Source organism: Hypanus sabinus, unplaced genomic scaffold, assembly GCF_030144855.1.
Source record: "Hypanus sabinus isolate sHypSab1 unplaced genomic scaffold, sHypSab1.hap1 scaffold_808, whole genome shotgun sequence".
Lineage (NCBI taxonomy): Eukaryota > Metazoa > Chordata > Chondrichthyes > Myliobatiformes > Dasyatidae > Hypanus > Hypanus sabinus.
In genome coordinates, this window is record NW_026781660.1 from 39,609 (window position 1) to 60,892 (window position 21,284).

Genomic DNA, 21,284 nt, shown 5'->3' on the forward strand with positions numbered 1-21,284 from the left:
AAGTATGTGAGAGGTGGATTCAGTATATAGAGCAGCTTTTTGAGATAATAGAGGGGAACCCCCATGTATGAAACACTCTCATTCTGGCCCATCTATTACCAAAGAAGAAATAACTAAAGCAATGAAAACAATGAAACAAGGTAAAGCCACCGGACCTGATGGAATTTTAGTGGAAATAAAACAAGCCCCAGAAGATCTGGGCATGGATATTCATTTTGAAGAGTTTAATGACATATATGAGTCTGATGTATTGCCTGACGATCTCTTGAAATCAGTATTTATAATTCTGCCTAAAATTACTGGAACTATCGAGAGCGAAAGTTATAGAACAATCAGTCTTCTGAGTCGCGTAACAAGGATATTGTTGAGATTTGTTCTGAGTCAAATCAAAAACAAGTTATGGCCAGAAACTTCTGAACTGTAATATGAGTTTATGGTGGATAGAAGAATGCTAGAATGGATAGAAGATACTACGAATGCTTTCAGGAAGTGCAATTGAATATCAAAACGGTATCTTTTTATGTTTTATTGATTTCACTAAAGCTTTCGACAAAGTGCAACATGAAAAATTATTTCAAATTCGGAATTAACTAAATATTGACGGAAGGGATAAATAACTGCTTCAAAATTTATATTGGAATCAAACAGTGGCGGTAAAAATGATGATAATATAAGCAGATGGACTAAAATTCAAAGGGGAGCTAGACAGAGATGCGTTGCCTCACCGGAATTATTTAATATCTATGCTGAAATGATTCTCAGAGAAACAGACGACCTAGATGGGATAAAAATTGGAGGTGTTTATATCAACCATATAAGATATGCAGACGATACCACCTGAGAGCAAGTGCTGCAGAAGACCTACAAGTCCTCCTGGACAAAGTAGTACAAACAAGGGCAGATTTTGGACTAACCATCAACGGTAAAAAAAAACAAATATATGGTAATATAAAAGGGGCAGTCTACTCCCAACTGCCAATGGTCCATCAGTAACCAAGTGTTTGAACAAAAGACCAGCTTTAATTAAGTTGGCAGCTTTACATCACAAGATGCTAGAAGGAAAGTAGAAATAAAAACAAGAATTGCCATTGCCAAAACCAACTTCCAAAAAATGAAACCTGTTTTTCCCAACAGACACATTTCTATGACAACAAGGCTTAGGCTACTGAAATGCTACATCTGGTCTATCTTGCTGTGTGCTTCCGAAACTTGGACTGTAAGATCAGAACTCCAAAGAAACTTAGAAGCAACAGAAATGTGTTTTTTTTTAGAATGCTGAAAACATCATATAGAGATAGGTAACTAATGAGACAGTGCTCAAACGTACCCATACCAAAAGGTATTTAATGAGAACATTAAATGTGAGGAAACTTAAATTCTTGGGCCATGTCATCAGGAAGGGAGAAATAGAATACCTTACATTACAAGGCAGTATACCTGGGAAACGCGGAAGAGGAAGACAAAGAAGAAAATATATGGACACTGTGAAAGAACTAACAGATCTAAGTGTGCGACGGATCATTGACGCTGTGAGGAGTCATTGGATGTGGACACCCATGATCGCCCAAGCGTGTGTAACGCGCAAGTCGCATGCAGAAGAAAAATCAATGTCAGTCTCACATGTCCAGACACTCCTGTGATTAACGTCACTTTATAGACGTACAATAAATCTTTTTAAACTATCATACTTCATGTATTGTGTTTTGTTTATTTTTTTCAGAGTGACAATCATTTTGTTCTCCTTTACACTTGTGTACTGTAATGACATCAAACAATTTTGAACCCTGAAACCTGGTTAAAATATCACGATCAACCACATATCTACACTCCCACTTGATTTCATGAACTCCTACAATGTCACCCTCATTCTCCTCTGTACTAAAGATCCAGCTCGGCCAAATTCTTCCTATGACTCGGCCCTCTAGTCCAGACAACATCTTCAGCAATCTGTTCTGCACCCTCTCCAGCTTGATAATATATTTACTACAGTAAGGTGAACACAACGGTACATAATACTCTGTGTAGCCATGTACATTCATATACGAATCAATGTCATGAATAGTAAATTACAGAGGTGTCGACACAGACACACACGTCCCACTCGTCACAGGCCTCCATTCGCTAAAACCATCTTCAATCATCTCCCCCTGCTTCTTGTTGTGAGCCCGGTGTGAATCCACCTCGCCAGCTCCCCTTGACTCCCACGTGACCGAATATTCCGGATCAGCTGCCATGCGGGATCTTGTTACAGACTCTACCAAATTTCAGATGAATAACATCACTGCCCAACTTCACCCAACTGCCCAGTTAACTCTTAAATAATGTCCAAAATACTTGACGGAGATGATGTCCTATTGGACAATGTAGATGGTCATTTCCCCAATAACCAATGCCCAACCGCCCGGGATTTCAGCCTCACTGCAGACTGAGAAAATTCCGATCCCAGCTGTCGAATTACCAACCTGGACTGAAGCCCGTATACTGCCGGTTCCATATCCTCAGAGTCACCGGCCCAATATCATCACCCATACAAAGACGCTTTGGTACCGGTGATTTGCCGAGGTGTTCCTGCCATTTCCGATTCACAGACTAAGGTGGAATTGGAACCGAATGACCCTCTGCCGGGGCCGGTGCACAGGTTGGTTCCCCGGTCTGTATAGAGGATGCGGATACACTTCAGCCTGACCCCAGCAGCTAAACCGAGCACATTTGATGACAACCTTCCTGCTGTGTGGGATCTTGCCCAGCACAGCTGGCTGCCATGTTTCCTGCGTGTAGCAGGAACAAAATGTAAAATTATGAAGTAGGAAATGCTGGGAACTCGGTGCATCAGACTACATCTCTGAATGGAGAAAAGGTGAAAGACCCAGTTCCAAAACTGAGACTGTACAAGATGCTGCAGGTCTGCTGAGCGTTTCCTATATTTTCTCCTGACTTTAAATTTCCTGCAACTGTAGTATTTCTGCCTCTTAATTTTAATGCACTGATAGTAACTGATTGCTACCCTAGCCTGAAAATACCACCCCACCCCAAAAGGTTTGCTAGTTCTCAGTTATTTCAGACCCTGGTGTAAAACATCCCATACAGTCAATGCTCACAGCATCTTTTCCTCCCACTATCATTCTGTTACATTTGCTCCCGAGGTCTCTCTCTCTACGCTGAAAGGCGGTGACCACAGAGCGATAAAAAGTGCAACACTTGCTGCAGCTCTGACGGGCTGTTACCCTGGAAACAGAGGAAGTGGCTCACCGAAAATAACCGAAAAAGGAAATAACAAACTCAACATCAGATGCTATGAGCTCCATTATGACAAAGACAGCTATTTTGTAAAAGTGAAACTAAATTTGAAATGGCTGTTTTTACCCTGCTACATGTTGTGTTCAATTATACCTCTGATATTTCTAGCTATCGAAAAACTAATTTTGGAAAAGATGCAAAAGAAAACTTCACAATGAAGGCAACGTTTGAAAGAAGGATTGTTGAAATATATCGTTGCAGCATTGGGGTTCAGACTGGACAGAGGTTGAACAAGATGGTTGAGATATATCATTGAGGTGGTGGGATACAGACTGGACAGAGGTTGAACAAGATGGTTGATATATATCATTGAGTTGATGGGATACAGACGGGACAGAGATTGAACATGATGGTTGATATATATCATTGTGGTGGTGTGATGCAGACTGGACAGAGGTTGAACAAGATGGTTGATATATATCATTGAGTTGATGGGATAGAGACTGGACAGAGGATGAACAAGATGGTTGAGATATATCATTGAGGTGGTGGGATACAGACTGGACAGAGGTTGAACAAGATGGTTGATATATATCATTGAGGTGGTGGGATACAGGCTGGACAGAGGTTGAACAAGATGGTTGAGATATATCATTGAGGTGGTGGGATACAGGCTGGACAGAGGTTGAACAATGTGGTTGATATATATCATTGAGGTGGTGGGATACAGGCTGGACAGAGGTTGAACAAGATGGGCAGGGGATGGGCAGATGGAGCCAGATGGGAGAAGGGGATGAAGGGCAATCTCTGATGGTCCTGAAATAATAGTACGGGTTAGTAGATAACAGATACCAATATAACAAAACCAGAACAAACAATAAGAATTTTGGTATGTGCCCTTTTCTACTCTACACACTTTATCAAAGCACCGCAGAAAGTATCCCATCCCGATACTTCACATCTTCATACGGCTACTGCTCTTCCTTTAACTGAATGAAATAGCGGAGAACTGTGGACACAGCTGAGCACATCATAGAAACCAACCTCCCCTCCATGGACTCTGTCCATACTTCTCACTGACTCAGTAAAGCAAACAACACAATGAAAGATCCCCACACCGATGGATATTCTCACTTCTCACCCTCCCATCGGGCCGACGATAAAATAAAACAGAGACATGCCACCAGACTCAAGGACGGTGTCCATTCCGCTGTTAGAAGCGAACAGCGTGATGAGTGGACTCCTGACCTCACAGTCTAAATCGAAGTGACCTTGCACCACATATCTACCTGCACTGCACGTTCTCTGTAACTAGAATGATTTGTTACACATGTCACCTGCCAGCCTTTTCCTTCGCACCCTTCCCCACCTTCTTGATAGGGCCCCTGCCCCTCCTTCTTCAGTCCTGACAAAGGGTCTCGGCCCGAATTTGTTGACTGTTCATTTCCACGGATGCCAGCCGACTTACTGAGTTCCTCCAGCCTTGACCCCAGAATCTGCAGAGTATTTTGTGTTTATGATGATGGTTCCTCTCCTATCTCAGCCACAGGTTTTTCCTCGATTCATTCGTTCTGCTGATCTCTGTTTCCCTTCAGGAAACAGGCTGGTAAATCTCTAAAATAAGCATTCTCTAACCTCTTTGTTAATCCTCTATAGAATTAAATTTCATCTTCTGCTGCCCCGTGTTGCCCAAACCACTCATGTTCCACCCCCGTTACTATTTCCAACTTCCCACCTCCCCCCTTTTTGTAATGGGGAGGCTAAAATTCCAGTGGCAGTTTTAACCCTGTCTCGAGGTGCATGCAGTAAATATATTGGTAATTCCATCTCTACAGAGCTTCCAGCAGTGCAGAAGCTGATCCAGAATCAAAACACTTTGTTGGATGTGGCCTGTCTGTTCTAAATATCAGCTGTGGGGTATTTACAAAGGGCATCACACAATGCATTGTGGTGATAACCATGAAGTCCCCTTCTTGGGTAAGTGGTTAAAATTTTCATCATATATGTCTGCAAATATCTTCTAACTGCGATCAACCACCGACATTGATACAGGAGGAATTCAGATCCTGCTACTGGACAAAATGATGAAAGCGTAGTTCCCCAGATACAATGGAATGGATTGAGAATGTGACAGATTCTAGACACCCCCCCCCCCACTGTTGAAAACATCTTGTCCCCATCAACTCGATCCTAACCTTAGGGGTTCATTGAAGTTCCGGTTCCCAGAGTCACCATCCTTCCATTGAGAATAGGGCCAGAGACACCAAATGCTCCTCGTACATAAAGCTTTTCATTCCAGAATCACTCTTGAGAACTTTGTAAACAACAACTGTAATGAGCACATTCTCACAAATGACAGGCAATGTGGTAGTAGGATAAATTATTGAGAAAACCTGTTACCTCCTCCCCGCCCCGCTAACATTTAAAAAAATATCTTCTGACGTTCAGCGTGCTCAACTATGCATGAAACCGTAAGAGATGGGAGAGATCTTCAATGATATCTCTGCGCCTGTGTTTACTTGGGAGACAGATAGAGACGATAGAAATGAGGAAAGCCAGTCAAGCCATGGATTGTGTACGGTTATACAGCAGGGGTTTGCTGCCTTGAGGAGAATTAGGATGGATAAATCCCCAGGGCCTGACAAGGTCTCCCTCGGACCCTGTGACAGGTTGGTGCAGGAGGACTGGCAGACACGGATGTTGCTGTCATTTAAGGAACTGAGTTACAGGGGCAGGTTGAACAGATTAGAAATTGCTCACCTGGCGCACATGAGAATCAGGAGAGATGCTCGCAGGGGTTCCCAGCCTTTTTTATGCTATGCGTCAACGGTGGGGCCTACGGACACCAAGTTGGGATGCCCTGCTGGAGCATACAAAACCCATGATGCTATAAATCGGCTGAATGCATGTAGGCTATTGCCCTTCGGGATGGGTGAGGGCGTGGATTTGGGCCGAAATTTTAAATATTTAAGGGAATTTGAGGGGGAGCTTCACTGAGAGGCCGTGATCACGGAGCGATAAAGATCTGCAACAGTCCTTGCAGCTCTGGTGGCTTGTTACCCTGGAAACGGAGGAAGTGGCTCACTAAATTTAACCGAAAAGGGAAATAACAAACTCAGCATCAGATGCTGTGTGTTTCATCATAACAAAGATTAACACTGCAGCCATCTTGTAACGGTGAAACAAAAATCGTAATGGCTGCTTTTACCCTGCCACGTGTTGTATTCAGTTTAACCTCTGGTAGTTCTAGCTAACGAAAGAAAAAAGAAACCCTAGAATAGGTGCAAGACAAAACTTCACAATTAAGACAATGTTTAGTAGCGAGATTGCTGATATATATCTTTGAGGTGGTGGGACGCAGGCTGGACAGATGTTGAACAAGATGGGCAGGGAATAAACAGATAAAACCGGGAGGGAGAAGAAATCAAGGCAATGCCTGATTTTCCTCCAGCAATACACAGATACTGAAATAATGTATACACACTGCTAGATAACAGATTTCAATAAAACAAAACCAGAACGATCAATAAAAATTGTGGTTATATGTCCTTTTCCACTCTACAAGCTTTATCAATGCTCCACATAAAGTATCCTATCCAGATGCTTCATATGTTCATACGGCCATTGCACTTCGTTTAAATGAATGAAATAACAGAGAGCAGTGGGCACAGCTGAACACATCATATAAACCAACCTCCCCTCCATAGACTCTGTCTATATATACTGCTGCTTCAGTAAAGCAGCCAACATAATGGAAAATCCCCTTCAATTCTCAGTCTGCGATTGGGTCGAGAATAAAATTAAACAGAATCTTAACACCAGGCTCAAGGACAGTTTCCGTTCTGCTGTTATAAGCGAGATGAATGTTCCCCAGTGTGATGAGATGGACTGCTGACCTTACAGTCTAACTAGATGTGACTTTGCACCACATATCTACCTATACTGTACTTTCTCTGTGACCATAATGATTTGTTACTCTCTGTTATTATTTTACCTTTTATCTGCGCGATGTAATTTTGTAATGCGTCATCTATGTGGATGATGGCAAAGACAGGATTTTCACTGTACCTCGGTTCATATGAAAAAAAAACAGATTACCCATTTTAATCATGTGGGATTATTAGACAGCCTGGGTTGCTCCTTTGGAAATTCCGGAGGGAGTGTACACATTTCTAGGAAACCCAGATAAATGAAAAAGACTTAATTCTCGCATTAATAGGGTCACATAACGGGAAACATTGTCTGGATGTCGGCAAGTCACAGCAATGGAGAGAAGACGGAACGAAATTTCCCAATTCCCCGAGAGGACGTGAGAGATCTGGATGTCACTGTCCTGTCTGAACGGGGAAAGATGGAACTACTCATACACGTGGAGCAGTGCCCCGAGGGTGCGATTACTCTGTCTGCAAGAACACAAAAAGGCCGAATGGCCGCTTCCAGTGTGCTGTAAAACCATTATCGACTCCAGGTATGGATCCAGGTGAAGTTTGGATCGGCTACCGGGCCGGATGATGGAGGTAACGTTCCCCAGGTACAAGTGAACGGATGGGATCAGTCCCGGCAACACCACCTCATCCCGCTCCTGGGACCCGAGCAACAGAGGCGGAGCAGCGGCTCATCTTTCCGGCGGTTCGGTGTGAAGGTCCCACAACCCGGACCAACCCCGGCAGGTTGTGTCCAGGAAGTGGGACGAGGCCGCCTGTTCGGGGAAGTTAACGGGACTCACTGAACAACATCAGGTCTCCCCCCAGAAGTTGTCGGTCCCGTTCCCTCTCAGGACCGGCCTCAATACTCACCGATGGGAACTTGATCAATTTGTCCCGCAGACAGTGATCCGACCCCCGGCTCGACTCCGACTATCCGCTTCAACACCGGAAGGAAAGAAAACCAGCGCCCATCCGGGGACTGTGAGAGCGGGGGCGGGGCCTCGGAAAGCCGCAGATGCTGCAGATCTGCGTTTGAAATGGGAGCGAGAAGTGGATCACGTGACGGGCGGAGGTTCTCCCACCTGAACCGGTGTCACACGCTGCCCGACCTACCTGCCGGATTTTACACATCATTTCATATTTAGAGCAACTACATTTATAGTTTTTTCCCTCAGTGCCTTCGCCGTCCCCTCAGCTCCAGCTTCCGGTTCTCAGGGTTACGGGTTCGATTCCCATCCCGGTCCGATACACAATTCAAACCCAAACCGGAATTGTACTGTTTTCATGCAAAACAGTTCTATACTTACAAACACAAATTCCAATTAACATTCCTACAGGACTTCGCTATACTGGAACACTGAAATATCAAGTGAGAAACAGGAAGACGTGGCCATTCAGCCCTCTAACCAATAATAAGATGACGGCTGCTCTCTGATCTCAGCCAACTCTTCCTGCCTGATCACCATTTCCTCGATCCCTTCGGTCTCCACACATCTGCCGGCCCCTGTTTAATGTGAAGACGATCACTGATCTTCATCGTCCTCCTGGTATCAGTCTGGTGAATCTCTAAACCATGTACTCCATAACCTTTTTGTTAATCCTTCATGGAATTATATTCCATTTCTGCAGCCCCGTGTTTCCCACCACTCACCTCCCACCCTCTGTCACTAGTTTCACGTTCCCACCTCCAACTCACCTGGATCCACCTCTCACGCCCCATCTATTGCCCCATCCCCACCCCTCACCACTTTTCTCTGACTATTTCCCGTCCACTCTCAGTCCAGAGGGAGGGTCTCGGCCTGAAATGTTGACGGTCCATTTCCCTCCACATATGCAGCCCTACCCACTGAGTTCCTCCGGCAGTTTGTTATTTGGTCTGTATAACCCGTGTTAGTATGGGGAGCGGGATTTTATACCATTTTCCAGTTACAACCTCAACAAAGCTCAAATAATTGTTACGGTATTTATCATACTTAAACAGTAGAAAGCTTGCAAATGCTGGAAATCCAAAGCAACTCACACAAAATGCTGGAGGAACTCAGCACAACAGGCAGTATCCATGGAGAAGAGTAAACAGTCCACATTTTGGACCACGAGCCTTTTTCATTACTGAGGGGTGGGGGTGGAGAAGTGATCTGAATATGAAGGTCGGGGAAGGGAAAGAGGCGAACTGGAAGCTGATAGGTGAAGTCAAGTCATGAGCAGGTCAAGGGCTGGAGATGAAAGAATCGGAGCGTCATCAATAGGACAAAGGGAAAGAGGGGACCCAGGGTGAAGTGATAGGCTGGTGAGCGGTAATGAAATTTCAGAGTGGGGAATAGAGACGTAGGTGGGGGGATTTGTTTAGTGGAAGGAAAATTCAATATTCATAAATCAGGTTGGAGGGTACCCAGATGGAATATAAGTCGTTGCTCCTCCACTCTCTGTGTGGTCTCATCTTGGCACAAGAGGAGGCCATTGATCGAGACGTCGGAATGGAAATCAGAATTGAAATGTTTGGCCACTGCGGAGTCCCCCTTGTGGCAGATGATACAGAGATGCTCGACATAACGGTCTCCCAATTTATGGCGAGTCTCACCAAAGTAAAGGAGGGGGCATCGGGAGCACCGGACACAATAGATGAGCCCAGCCGATTCCCATGTGAAGTGTTGCCTCACCTGGAAGGACTGTTTTGTGTCTTATTGGAGGTGAGAGAGGGGGTGTACGGGTAGGTGTAGCCCTTAGGACGTATGCAGGGATAAGTATCTGGAGGAAGATTAGTGAGGAGGGATGAATGAACAAAGGGATTGTGGAGGGAGTGATCCCGGTTGACCCCTCTTTGTGACATCCTAAACAGATTTGCATAAATGCCATCCTTACATTCATTAGTTATTTCTCTATTGCAATATAAACATCATATATTCCATACAGTGGATGCTCAACACATCCGGGCCTCCACACCGGCTCCTGAGGCCACTGAGGGGCAGTGACCAGAGAGCGATGAAAATGTTCAACACTCTGCAGCTCTGGTGGGCTGTCACCCTGGTGATGGAGGAAGTGGCTCAGCAGAACTAACTGAAAATAGGAAATAAGGAACAACCTCGCATACTTTGAGTTTCATTGTGACAAAGATGAATGCTGAGCTCTCAGTCATTTGATAATTGGGAAACTAAAATACTAATGGTTGTTTTAACCCTGTCTCGAGGTGCCTCCATTAAATCTGTTGGTAGTTTCATCTCTACAGAACTTACAGCAGAGCAGAAGCTGTTCCAAACTCAAAACACATTGTTGGATGCGGCCTGTCTGTTCCAAATGTGAACTATAGGATATTTACAAAGGACATCACACAATGCATTGTGGTGATAACCATTAAAGGTCCATATTTGTTCAATTAAGTAGTTAAAATACCATTATATCCTTGTGCATGCAATTAACCTATAACTACGATCAACACTAGGCATTGATACAAGTGATATTCAGATCCTGGTACTGGACAGAAGTATGGAAATAATGTCCCTGTATATAACTGAATACATTGAGATTGTGATCTCAGATACTAGACTCCCCTCCTGTTTAAAACATCTTGTCCTATCACTCTATCCAGTACTCAGGATTTCATTGACATTTCTGTTCCCAGAGTCACCACCCCTCCTTTGAGAACAGACACAGAGACACAAAATGCCCTTCATACATAAAACTTTTCATTCCATAACCACTCTTGTGAAATTTGTTAACAACAACTGTAATAAGCACATTTCCACGAATTGGTGGCAGGATAATTTATTGAGAGGAACTGTGCTTTCCTTACTGCCCTGTTAACTTTCACAAGATATCTCCAGGTGTTCAATGTGCCTATCTATGCATGGAGCCGAAAGAGATGGGACAGATTTTAAGCAAATTCTCTGTGCCTGTGTTTACTTGGGAGACAGGAAGAGACTGTAGAAATGACGGAAGCCAGTAGAGTCATGGATTGTGCATGGATTACACAACAGGTGCTTGCTCTCTTGAGGTAAATTAGGATGGATAAACCCCAGGAACAGGGTAGAGACTGCAGGAGCCCTGCCGGACGGGGATGTTGCTGGTATTTAAGGAGTAGCGTTACAGGGGTCGGTTGAACAGGTTAGAAATTGATTCCCTGAAACACAGAAGAATGAGGGGAGATACTAGCAGGGGTTCCCAATTTATTTTATTTGTCATGGACACCTACCATTAACTGGAGGGTTTGAGGACCCCAGGTTGGGAACCCTGGCTAGAGGTAAAGACAACTATGATGGTAGAAAAAGGGTGAATGCAGGTCGGGTTTTGCCCCTCATGTTCATTGTGGTCATGGGTTTGGGGAAAAAAGTGAAATATTAAAGGGGAATCTGATTGGGAACTATCTCACTCAGAGGGCGACACGAATGCGGATGCAGGTTTCAAATGCAAATATGAGAAGTTTGTATGGGTGCATGGATGAGGGAGGTGTTCAGGGATATGGTCCGGGTGCATGTGGATGGGTCCAGGCAGATGAACGCACAGACTAGATGGGCCGAAAGCCCTGTTTCGGTGATGTGAGATGGCGAATTTAAATTGAATGTCCTACACAAGTCTATTTACCAGGATACTAAATCAATCCAACTTAATGTTCGAAAATCCTGCAAGCTCAAGGAACACCCTACAGATAAAGAATATCAGTGGAGAGGAACAAAGTTAATGCTCCAACCCCCTGTGTCGGAATGGCTTCAAACATTTTCTGTTTCAATGGCTTCAAACTTGGCAGACGACAGTGAGTGGGAATTTCCAAACACGGAGAGAATACTGAACCCTGGGTAGATAAAGAAGAATGCAAACTCTGAACAGCTCGTTCCAGACACTCACTCGCTCTGTGTCTTGAGATTACCTCTCAGGTCTCTCTAGTCTCTCCGCTACATTGTATCTGTGCCCTTCGGCTTCGGACCCCCCAACCCTGGGGAACAATCCTTGGTGTATTTGACTGGGCATCAAAGGCAATACAGAATACGTTAGGAAAAAAAGCTTTGACACTACCAGTGATCGCACCTCCCCCGCCCCCCGTGCTTCGAGGCACCCAACACAAACGGGCCACGAAAGCTACCCGCTCCTACGTTTGAATAGATTGCAATAGGTACACTTAATATCAAAGAAGTGTACACAATATACATCCAGAAATTATCTTTCATCGCAAATATCCATGAAAACAGAGGAGTGCCCTGAAGATTGAATGACAGTTATATGTTAGAACCCCAAATTCCACCCCCAAGCTCCCCTCCCATGCATACGCAGCAGTAAAGCAACAACCACTTCTCCCCCCCCGAGCAAAAAAAGCATCGGCAACCCCCATCGAACAATCAAGCGCGCAGCAAAGCATCAATACAGATAGAGACTTGCAGAACCCCAAAGACTACTCGATCACCTGATCATTCGAAATACCACAGTGTGTGTGTGTGTGTGTGTGTGTGTGTGTGTGTTTGTGTGTGTGTGTCTCACCCTCTGTCTCTCACCCTCGCTCTCACACTCTCTTCTCCTCTCTTCCCCTCTCTCCGCCTCTCTCCCTTTCTCTCTCTCCCTCTCTCTCTCTCTCGCACCCTGTCTTTCTTCCTCTCTCTCACCTCTGTCTCACTCTGACTCTCTCTCTCTCCCTCCTTCTCTCCCACCTCTCCCCCCTCCGAATAGGGGAAAAAATGTGTCATAATTTCACAGGTGAGCAGCCACTCACTGTAACGACAATGAAAGGACTCTGCCGAGATCCAACCCCTGCGAGGCTGCCAGGGCAGAAACATCCCAGGCCGAGTGCTCCGGCAGTGTGGGCACCAGCTCACTGATGACTTCACGGCCCTCGTCAACACTTCACTCATCCAGGCTTCACATCGGCCAGCATCATCCCTGCAACAAAGAACTATACACCTTCAGAATGAAACGACTACCGCCTGGTGGAACTGCCGCCAATCATCACAAAGAGGGTGAAACGGCTGGTAGTGGCACATATCAATAACTCCAACCCTGCCACACTGATTCCTCAGGAATATTCATACTGACCGAAATGCTCTGCGGCAAATTCCAACTCTACCATCTAAATAGCCCCCTGTGCAACTGGGTGTTGGACGACTGAACCAACCGGCTTCAGAAAGTCAGGATGTACAATTGCCACTCACTCCCAGTCATCCTCAACACGGGCTGTGTGCAGAGCCCATTGCTGTACACTCTGTTCACACATGACCGCACGGCCAAACGTCCGGGGAATCACATTGTCAAGTTTGCCAGCGTCACGACAGTTGTGGGGTCCATCACATATCAATGAGATGACATATAGAGAGAAGGGCTCAAGGCCGGGTACACCTCAACCCACAAACTCACCCCACCACACCTCCATTACCACGTGTTTACCATTTCCTGGCACTCACCATATGTACAGATACTCCTGTGCCTTACGTCAATTTATGGACATACTACCAAAGTTTTAAGCTATGACATGTTTTTATATAATTCTGATATTTATCTCTGCGATTTTTGTTCCTACATGAGATCCACAGCAGCAATGATTTATGTTCCCCTTTACAGCAGTTCACTGGATTGACATTAAACAATCCTGAGTATTGAACCCTGGGGAGAATACCACGACCACCCATATTACCTGTGCACCCTCATGAATTTATAAACTCCGATAACGTTACTCCCATTCTCCTGTGGAATAAAGATGCAGCTCAGCCAACTTCTTCCTATCACTCGGCCCTCTAGTCCAGGCAGCATCTTAACTAAACTCTTCTGCGACCTGATAATGGGTTTCCTACTATAGTATGAAAAGAAAACACGTATTTAATTTTCGGTGTAGTCTTACCAACAATTTATATATCTACAATATAATGTCCATAGTCGAGAACTCAATGCCCTAACTGATGAAGGCCAGCATGATTAAAGCCTTCTTTTCCACCCTCTATACTTGCCCGTCCACTTTCAGTGAACTGTACTCTCGTACTCTCAGATCGCTCTGTTCCACAACACTCCATGACCTCCCATTCACTACACCAGTCCACCCTGGTTTGACTGCCAAAAATCACCATCTATCACTTGTCTAAGTTGAAACCATTTGCCATTTCTCAGCCTATCTCTATAGCTGACTGAAGGGCCCCTTGAAATTATTTGTCACCTGTTGCAACATGAAAAACACACTTGCTAACAGTGCCAGGCACATTCACGACAAATCAATGGCATGAATAATGAATTACAGAGGCCCCAATACTGACACACACTTCCCACTCGTCACAGGCATCCATTCGCTAAATCCAATTTCAGTCATCTCCCTCTGCTTCCTGTCATTGAACCCGGTGTGAATCCACCTCGCAAGGTCCCCGCGAATCCCACGTGATCGAACCTTCCAGATGAGCTCCATCGTTACCTTTTCGGACATCTCCAGAATATTTGTGAGGTATGATGTCCCAAAATATTTGAGAGGTATGATGTCCCACTGGGAATTGCGGTCGGTGATTTCCCCATAACCACTGTCTAACCACCCGAGACCTCAGCTTCACAGCAGATTGAGGAAATTCCAAACCGAGCTGTAGAATTACCAGCGTGGATTGAAGTCCATATACTGTGAGTTGCATGTTCTTAGAGACTCCATCCCTACATTATAACCCAGTCACAGTTGCTTTGTTGTCGGCGATTTGCCGTTGTGTTCCTGCCATTTTTGATTCACAATCTAAGGTGGGACGGGACTCTAAGGACCTTCTGCCCGCGCTGTTGTTCAGGCTGGTTTACCGGGCTGTAGATTGTGAGAGGATACGAATACACTTCACCTTGTCTCCAGCGGCTAAACTATCTTTGATCACTGTCTTCTTGCACTGTGGGATCTTGCCCAGCACAGTTGGCTGCGATGTTTCCCTCAGGGTAGCAGAAACATAATGTAAAATTATAAAATAGAAAATGCTGGGAACTCAGTACATCAGGGTACATCCGTGAAGGAGAAATGGTGGGAGACCCAGTTTCAGAACTGGGACTGTCCGAGATGCTGCAGATCTGCTGAAAGTTTCCAACATTCAACCATTTTATTTTAAATCTCCTGCAACAGCAGTTTCTCTTATTTTAAATGCAAAGATATTAATTGATTGGAGGGTTGTGGATGTTGTTCCTTTATTTAAGAAAGGCAGTAGAGATAGCCCAGGAAAGTATACACCAACGAGCCTTGCTTCAGAGTTTGGTAAATTGATCGGGAAGATCCTACAGGCAGGATTTATGGACATTTGCAGTGGCATAATATGATAAGGAATAGTCCGCATGGGTTCGTCAAAGGCAGGTCGTGCCTTACGAGCCTGATTGAATTTTTTGAGGATGCGATGAAACGTATTGATGAAGCAAGAGTAGTAGATGTAGTGTATATGGATTTCAGCAAGGCATTTGATAAGGTACACCATGCAAGGCTTATTAAGAAAGTAAGGAGGCATGAGGTCCGAGGGGTCATTGCTTCCTGGATCCAGAACTGGCTTGCCAATAGAAGACAAAGTGTTGTTGTAGACGGGTCATATTCTGCATGGAGGTCGTTGACCAGTGCTGTGCCTCAAGGATCTGTTCTGGCACCACTTCTGTTCGCAATGTTTATAAATGACCTGGATGAGGAAGTGAAGGGATGGGTTAGTAAATTTGATGATGACACAAAGGTCGGGGGTGTTGCTGATAGAGTGGAGGGCTGTCCATGGTTACAGAAGGACATTGATAGGATTCAAAACTGGGCTGAGAAGTGGCAGACGGAGTTCAACCCAGATAAGTGTGAAGTGGTTCATTTGGTAGGTCAAATATGACAACAGAATATAGTATTAATGGCGACTCATGGCAGTGTGGAGGATCAGAGGGATCTTGGGATCCGAGTTAATAGGACACTCAAAACTGCTACGCAGGTTGACTGTGGTTCAGAAGGCATGTGGTGTGTCGAACTTCATCAATCATGGGGTTGAGTTCAAGACCCAAGAGGTAATGTTACAGCTATGCAGCATCCAGGTCAGACCCCACTTGGAGTACTGTGCTGAGTTCTGGTCACCTCACTACAGAGAGGATGTGGAAAACATAGAAAGGGTGCAAAAGAGATTTACAAGGATTTTTTCTGGATTGGGAGCAACCCTTATGGGAATAGGTTGGGTGGTCTTTTCTTCTTGAAATGGAGGATGAGAGGTGACCTGATAGAGGTGTATTAGATGATGAGAGGCATTGATCCTGTGGGTTGTCAGAGGCTTTTTCCCAGGGCAAGTTTTAAAATGCTTGGAAGTAGGTATAGAGGCGATGTCAGGGCTCAGTTTAATTTAAGCAGACAGTGGTGAGTGTGAGGAATGTGCTGCCGGCGGCGGTGGTGGATGCGGATACATTACGGTCTTTTAGGAGACTTTTGGATAGGTATGTGAAGCTTAGAAGAGTAGAGGGCTGGTAACCCTAGGAAATCTCTAAAGTATGTTAATGTTTGGGACAACACTGTTGGCCGAAGGGTCTGTGCACTATGCTGTAGGTACTCAATGTTTCTATGCTTCTGTGTTCTCAGTTCATTCAATACAGCCAATGCTCTCAGCATCCTTTCCTCACACTATCATGCCGCTGTATTTACTCCCGAGGCCACTCTCCCTGCCCTGAGAGGCAGTGAACACAGAGCGATAAAAATGTGCAACTCTTCTTACAGCTTTAGTGGGGCGTTACCCTGGAAACAGAGTAAGTGACTCACCAAAAATAACCCAAAAGGGAAATAACAAACTCAACATCGTATGCTGTGAGTTTCGTTATGATAAAGTTTAACACTGCAGCCATTTTGAAATGAAGAATCTAAAATTGTGACGTCTGCTTTTGACGTGCTGCATTCAATTAATCGTCTAGTAGCTCTGGCTAACAAAAATGATCAATACTTAACGATCAATAATATATTAACCACTGCGGTGAATATACCCAGTAACAGCCTCAATCACCATCTGTTGCAACAAACTCCTCAAATCGACAAATTAAGGGGAACATAAATCATTGTTGCTGTGGATCTCACGCAGGAACAAAAATCGCAGAAAAACATATCAGCATTATATAAAAGCATCTCATAGCTTAAAACATTGGTGATATGTCCATAAAGTGAGGTTAGGCACAGGAGTATCTGTACATATGGAGAATGCCAGGAAATGTTAAACTCGTGGTAATGAGGGTGTGGTGGGGTGAGTTTGTGGGTTGAGGTGTACCCGGCCTTGAGCCCTTCTCTCTATGTCATCTCATTGTTATGTGATGGACCCCACAACTGGCGAACTTGACAATGTGATTCCCCGGGTGTTTGGCCGTGCGGTCATGTGTGAACAGAGTGTACAGCAATGGGCTCAGCACACAGCCCGTGTTGAGGATGATTGGGAGTGATGAGCGGTTCTACATCCTGACTTTCTGAAGCAGGTTGTTTCAGTCCAACACTGAAACAGGGCTGAAACAGCCCTAAATGCAGGGCTGTATTTAGATGGTCCTGCAAATCTTTATTTTTATTGATGCATTGCTGCACGTTTGAGTGTTCGGTGGGGGTTCCAGATGTTTGTTTTTGCCAGTGGTGGGGGGGGGGGGTTGTTGCTTTTCTGCTGCTCATGCATGGGAGGGGTAGGTTGGGGGGATTGGGGGTTTTAACATTTAACTGTCATTCATTCTTTAGGGCACTCCTCTGTTTTCATGGATATTTGCGAAGAAAAATAATTTCAGGATTTATATCGTATACATTTGCCTGATATTAAATGTACCTATTGCAATCTATTCAAACGTAGGATGGGGTAGCGTTCGTGGCTGGATTGTGTTGGGTGCCTCGAAGCATTGTTCAGAGTACGTAACGTCCCTGACGTAGTTTGGTGAAAAACGAATTTTTTGAAGAAGTTACGAGGAATGTTGACGAGGGTAAGGCAGTGGATGTAGTCTATATGGACTTCAGCAAAGCCTTTGACAAAGTTCCACATGGTAGGTTAGTTAAGAAGGTTCAGTCGTTAGGTATTAATGCTGGAGTAATAAAATGGATTCAACAGTGGCTGGATGGGAGATGCCAGAGAGTAGTGGTGGATAATTGTTTATCGGGATGGAGGCCGGTGACTAGTGGGGATGCCTCAGGGATCTGTTTTGGGCCCAATGTTGTTTGTTATATACATAAATGATCTGGATGATGGGGTGGTAAATTGGATTAGTAAGTATGCCGATGATACTAAGGTAGGAGGTGTTGTGGATAATGAGGTGGGTTTTCAAAGCTTGCAGGGAGATTTATGCCGGTTAGAAGAATGGGCTGAACGTTGGCAGATGGAGTTTAATGCTGAGAAGTGTTAGGTTCTACATTTTGTCAGGAATAATCCAAGTAGAACATACAGTATAAATGGTAGGGCATTGAGGAATGCAGAGGAACAGAGAGATCTAGGAATAACAGTGCATAGTTCCCTGAAGGTGGAGTCTCATGTAGATAGGGTGGTGAAGAAGGCTTTTGGAACGCTGGCCTTTATAAATCAAAGCATTGAGTACAGAAGTTGGGATGTAATGTTAAAATTGCACAAGGCATTGTTAAGGCCAAATTTGGAATATTCTGTGCAGTTCTAGTCACCGAATTATAGGAAAGATATCAATAAATTAGAGAGAGTGCAGAGACGATTTACTAGGATATTACCTGGGTTTCAGCACTTAAATTACAGAGAAAGGCTGAACAAGTTAGGTCTCTATTCATTGGAGCGTAGAAGGTTGAGGGGGGATTTGATCGAGGTATTTAAAATTTTGAGAGGGATAGATAGAGTTGACGTGAATAGGCTGTTTCCATTGAGAGTAGGGGAGATTCAAACGCGAGGACATGATTTGAGAGTTAGGGGGCAGAAGTTTAAGGGAAACACGAGGGGGTATTTCTTTACTGAGAGAGTGATAGCTGTGTGGAATGAGCTTCCTGCAGAAGTAGTAGAGGCCAGTTCAGTTGTGTCATTTAAGGTAAAATTTGATAGGTATATGGACAGGAAAGGAGTGGAGGGTTATGGGCTGAGTGCGGGTAGGTGGGACTAGGTGAGATTAAGAGTTCGGCACGGACTAGGAGGGCCGAGATGGCCTGTTTCCGTGCTGTGATTGTTATATGGTTATATGGTAGTCTGCAATGCCGTTAATGCCCAGTCAAATATACCAATGATTGTTCCCCAGTGTCGGGGAGTCCGAAGCCAAAGGACCCAGATACAATGGAGCAAAGATGAGAGACACTGGAGAGGAAATCTCAACACACAGAGCGAGTGAGTGTCTGGAACGAGCAGTTCAGTGTTTGCATCGTTGGTTATCGACCTGGGGATCAATATTCCCACCGTATTTGGAAATTCCCGCTCCTGTCGCCTGTCTGTCAGCAGCTGGAAATTAAAGGAACGATCATATTGTTAGAGACCTGAAATCAGATCAGAAAATGTTTGAAGCCATTCCGACACAGGGGGTTGGAGCTGAATCATTAACTTTGCTCCTCTCCACAGATATTCTTTATCTCCTGAGTGTTTCTTGTATTTGCAACGTTTTAGAACATTACGTTGAAATTATTTAGTCTCCTGGGAAATAGAATTGTGTGGGACGTTCAATTTAAATTCGCTATCTTACAGCACAGAAACAGGGCTTTCGGCCCATCTAGTCTGTGTCTTCCTCTGCCTGGACCCATCCACTTGCACCCAGTCCATATCCCTCAATACCTCCCTCATCCATGTAACCATACAAACTTCTCCTATATACTACATTTGAAACCTGCATCCGCTTTCATGTCACCTTCTGAGTGAGATAGTTCCTAGTCCGATTCCCTTTAAATATTCCACTTCTTGCCCTAACACCAAGAGCACACCGAACATTAGGGGCGAAACCTATTCACCCTATTTCTACCATCATAGTTTTGTTTACCTCTAGCGTGGTTCCTAACCTGGGGTCCACAGTCCCGCCGACTGGTAGGGATCCACCGTATGAAAAAGTTTGGGGACCTCTGCTAGCATCTCCCCTCATTCTCCTGTGCTTCAGCGAAACAATTTCTAACCTGTTCAACCTACCCCTCTAACTCTACTCCTTAAATACCAGCATCATCCGTGTCCGACAGGGCTACTGCAGTCTCTACCCTGTTCCTGGGGTTTATCCATCCGAATGCACCTCAAGAGAGCAAGCACCTGTTGTGTAATCCGTGCACAATCCATGACCTGGCCGGCTTTCGTCATTTCCACAGTCCCTTCCTGTCTCCCAAGGAAACACAGGCACACAGAATTTGTTTAAAATCTCTCCCATCTCTTTCGGCTCCATGCATAGATTGGCACACTGAACATCGGGAGATATTTTGTGACCGCCAACGGGGCAGTAAGGAAAGGACAATTTCTCTCCATAAATTATCCTGCCACCAACTTGTCTATTATTCTGGAAACGTGCTCATGACAGTTATTGTTTACAAATTTCATAATAATTATTCTGGAATGAAAAGTTTTATGTATAAGGGGCATCTGATGTCTCTGGGCCTGTGCAAAATTGTGACTTGGGAACAGAAATATCAATGAATTCCTGAGGACTGGATAGAGTGATAGGGACAAGATGTTTTCAGCAGTAGGAGAGTCTAGGATCTGAGATCACAATCTCAATCTATTTATTTATACCTGGGGACCTTCTCTTCTATACTTCTGTCCGGTAGGAGGATCTGAATATCACCTGTATCAATGCCAGGGTTGATCGTAGTTATATGTCATTTTGCAGACACGAGAATATAATGGAATTTTTAGCCACTTAATTGAACAAAAAAGGACACTTAATGGTTATCGCACAATGTACTGTGTGATATCCTTTGTAAATATCCTATAGTTGACATTTGAAACAGACAGGCCGCATCCAGCAATGTGTTTTGATTTTGGAACAGCTTCTGCACTGCTGGAAGTTCTGTAGAGATGGAACTACTAACAGATTTACTGGAGGCAGCTCGAGACAGAATTAAAACAGCCATTAGAATTTTACCTTCCCCCTTATAAAATGGTTGAGTGCTCAACATTCATCTTTGTCATCATGAAACTCAGAGCATGTGAGGTTGTTCCTTATTTCCTATTTCCAGTTAGTTCTGCTGAGCCACCTATTCCATCACCAGGGTAACTACAGAGTGTTGAACAATTTTATCGCCCCTCAGTGGTCAACAGGGATCACTCCCTCCACAATCCC